Source organism: Rhinolophus hipposideros (assembly GCF_964194185.1).
Source record: "Rhinolophus hipposideros genome assembly, chromosome: 5".
Lineage (NCBI taxonomy): Eukaryota > Metazoa > Chordata > Mammalia > Chiroptera > Rhinolophidae > Rhinolophus > Rhinolophus hipposideros.
In genome coordinates, this window is record NC_138051.1 from 43,773,576 (window position 1) to 43,777,448 (window position 3,873).

Below are 3,873 nucleotides of genomic sequence, written 5' to 3' on the forward strand. Positions count from 1 at the left end.
GTATTCTAGATACTCGTCCTTTGTCAGTCATATGTGTTGCAAATTTTCTCTAACCAGTCTTCTTTTTTTAGCCTCTTTATACTGTCTTCTTCTTTTTTTTTAACCTCACAGTGATGTGTTTTCCTCACAATGATGTGTTGCTGGGGCCTAATGTTCTCACATGACAGTAGAAAACCAAAATTTGTTGTCATCTCTTCAAGAATTGAGAATCGCGTACAAAACCCTTACACAAATTAAAAGGATGAATAAGTTTACAGGTGTAAATGCAAACCATTTTCCAACTCAAGGCAAGTAACAACCCACATGTTCTGGCAGGAAAACATCAGCTAAGAAAGGAAAAGGGGTCCTAGTGCTTGGACCTTCCTAATCCCCATCAGACCGCCAGGACAGAAATGACAACTGGTTCAGGACTGTTGCCAGCCTCTGGAGAAATCCTGCAATAGGCGGCTCTGCACACTAATACCCCGCACAGATCCAGAAACGCATGGTCTTGCAGGTTATCAAGCCACTGGGCTTCTCTTGCATAGACATATCCTCGCTTCAGCCACCAGGTGACCGAGCTGCTTGCACTAGGGGTTTAAATCAATGATGTACAGGGTATTAAACATGTTCCAATGGAACAGTTACCTTGAATGCACGGTCAAAATCAGCAACCAGGTCTACAGTCCAGACCTGACGTCAGATACAAGTTTCAAGGACAATTTCTTGAAAATTATTCCAGTTTCAGGAGGCGAGCACGTCTGCAGGGACAAGCTGAGACTTCCGGTAACTCCCGCTGCTGACACTGCGCATGCGCTCGCAGTCCGCCTGGAAGCCCTTGGGGTGGACAATGCAGAGGCGCGTCGTACCCCTGCTTGCTGCTCCACATCTGCTGGAAGGTGGACAGCGAGGCCAGGATGGAGCCGCCGATCCACACCAAGTACTTGCGCTCCTGCGGGGTCATGATCTTGATCTTCATGGTGCTGGGGGCCAGGGCCGTGATCTTCTGCACCCTGTCGGGGACGCAGAGATACATGGTGGTCCCACCAGACAGCACCGTGTTGGAGTACAGGTCATTGCAGATGTGCATGGCACATTCCATGATGGAGTTGAATGTGGTCTCGTGGATGCCGCAGGACTCCATTCCCAGGTAGGAGGGCTGGAAGAGCGCCTCTGGAGACCGGAACCGCTCGTTGCAGATGGCGATCACGTGCCTGTCCCGCAGCGCGTAGCTCTTTTCCAAGGAAGAGGAGGACGCAACGGGGACCATTTCCTGCTCAAAGTCCAGGGTGACATAGCAGAGCTTCTCCTTGATGTCACGTACAATTTCCTGCTCTGCAGTGGTGGTGAGGCTGTAGCCACACTCTGTGACGATCTTCATGAGATGGTTGGTCAGGTCCGGGCCAGCCAGGTCCAGACGCAGGATGCCATGGGGGAGGGCGTACCCCTCGTACATGAGCACAATGTGAGTGACCCCGTCCCCAGAGTCCACAACAATACCAGTGGTGAGGCCAGAGGCGTATAGGGACAGCACGGCCTGGATGGCCACGTACATGGCTGGAGTGTTGAAGGTCTCGAACATGATCTGAGTCATCTTCTCACGGTTGGCCTTGGGGCTCGGGGGCCTCGGTCAGCAGCACAGGGCCCTCCTCAGGGGCCACACGCAGTTCATTGTAGAAAGTGTGGTGCTAGATCTTCTCCATGTCATCCCTGTTGGTGACAATGCTGTGCTCGATGGGGTACTTGAGGGTCAGGATGCCGCACTTGCTCTGGGCCTCGTTGCCCACGTAGCTGTCCTTCTGCTCCATGCCAACCATGACGCTCTGGTGTTGGGGGCGCCTGACGATGGATGGGAACGTGGTCCGGGGGCGTCATCACCAGCAAAGCCAGCTTTGCACGTGCCACAGCCATTGTCGATGTCAAGCACAGAGATTTCTTCTTCCATCGGTGGAAGCAGCGGTCGCGGGGCTCCGAGGAACCGACAACAGAGCGATGAGAGAACAAGGAGTGGGAGCCGGCTACAGCAAGGGAGCTTTATATTGTCTTTTGATGAATAGAAGTTCTTAATTATAAAGTAGCTGAATTTATCCATCTTTCCCTTCCTGATTAGTGCTTTTGCTGTTTCAAGACATTTTTCCTACTTTGAGTGAAGGAAGATATTTTCCTATGTGTTTTCTATCAATTATGTAGCTTAGATTTAGATTTTTAGTCTACCCAGATTTTTTATGATGGTGATAATGAAAGACAGAGATATTCCAAAAGATTCGATTTCTTTTGCCAAATGGACATCCAATGTTCCCATTACCATTTAATGAAAAATTTATATTTCCCCATTTAGCTTCAGTGTGACCCTTATTGTAAGACTAGTTTCCATGTATGTATGCATGAGTCTAATATAACAGAATATTAAGTTGAACCCTGAGTGATTGCCATTTTCTACTCTATACTTTTGTGCAGTTTTTTTCAGTTTTTCCACAATAAAGATATATCATTTATACAAATATTGGGGGGTAAATGTCTGTAGAGAAAAAAGTTAGAAGTTGAAGATCAAGAGACAGCTAAGTACATGTAGAGATCTTCAGACTCCTGAAGAAGACTTTCGTTGTTTTTCCTACTTTCGTCCCATTGTTCTCATTAGCAGTGGCAAGTAGCCAATAACCTTCTTATATCCTCAACATGGATCAGAGACAGAGCATCCAGCTCAGTTCTCCAAGAAACCTGAGTTCTTACCTGAGTTTTCATACCCCAATTTCTCCAGGTTCAGGCTGAGCTTACCTTTCCTGTCCACTAGAGGTGCATTTCTTTTATGAGTTTTGCTGCTATCTAGGTCGAGTCTATGCCTGTAGGAGAAAATCAGCCTCTTCATGAAATAGATCATTGTCTCTCAGTGCCTGGAGTCTATTGACTGTTTAATTATCCATCAGGCTCTCCTATCTCCTTCCCTGCTTCCTCCATCTTCTATTTCTCACATAGACAATCCAATTACTCCTGTAGCTGTTCTTCACTCTCTCTAGTGATGTTCGGGCTCTAGATAAGGAATCTGGATATGCTCTAGTAATGAGTGAAGGTCTGGAGTGAGCCGCCTGGGCTGAAATCCCAGTCCTGTTATTTATTAGCTGTGTCCCATAGGAGAAAGTACTTTACCACTCAATCTTTTAATAAAGAGTTTCCTAGTCTGTAAAATGGTGATAGTTGTTAGGATAAAATGAATTACTCCATATAAATTTCTTAATAGTGCCTGGAATGTGGTACATTCTCAATAAATGTTAGCTACATTTATGGTTATTATCTGGTATATATATGTGTATATATATGTCATATATATACACATATATATACCATCTGCCCACTGTCAGGAAAGAAATATCATATATTTAGACATATGTAGTAGCAAAGTGAAAAAGTTCAAAACAAGTGGATATAATAAGAATAAAACATTGTCATCTATATCAATTGTTGTACATAATCATGATGAATTCTCTCCTCCATCTCCCCTCAAACCAAAATCCTTTAAAATTTACTTTGGAAGGTACTAGGACAAAGGTGTACAGAAATTCAAAGGAGGGCATTGTGTTTGATATCTGGGTCAATATGATATACAACAGACATAACACACTGGAAGGGATAAGCTTAAGTGGCAGAGGAGACAATAATAATGTAAGCCCTCAAGAATTCATAGAAATCCAGGGCAGAGCATTTCATTTCAATCTAGGTGCAGGTGGCGATAGGGATAGGATTCAAGCCTCTTGTACCCAGATCTAAGGGTCAGAAACAACCCATATGAGTTACTCAGGAAGTAGAGCCCAGAATGCATTGCTAGCGCTACTTACCCTTGTTGTTGGCTTCTAAGCAAGGTGACGATTTTCCACTCCTCTTCTCCCTGCTGTGTTCTTT

The 3,873-nt window shown here is 45.3% G+C and overlaps 1 pseudogene across 1 annotated transcript; it reads right to left on the reverse strand.

Annotated features, from left to right (window-relative positions):
• Nucleotides 1–712: 712 nt before the first annotated feature.
• On the reverse strand, nucleotides 713–1,924 carry LOC308497874 (actin, cytoplasmic 2-like; annotated as a pseudogene). The gene has a single exon. The product of its transcript is annotated as an actin, cytoplasmic 2-like (transcript).
• Nucleotides 1,925–3,873: the final 1,949 nt, after the last annotated feature.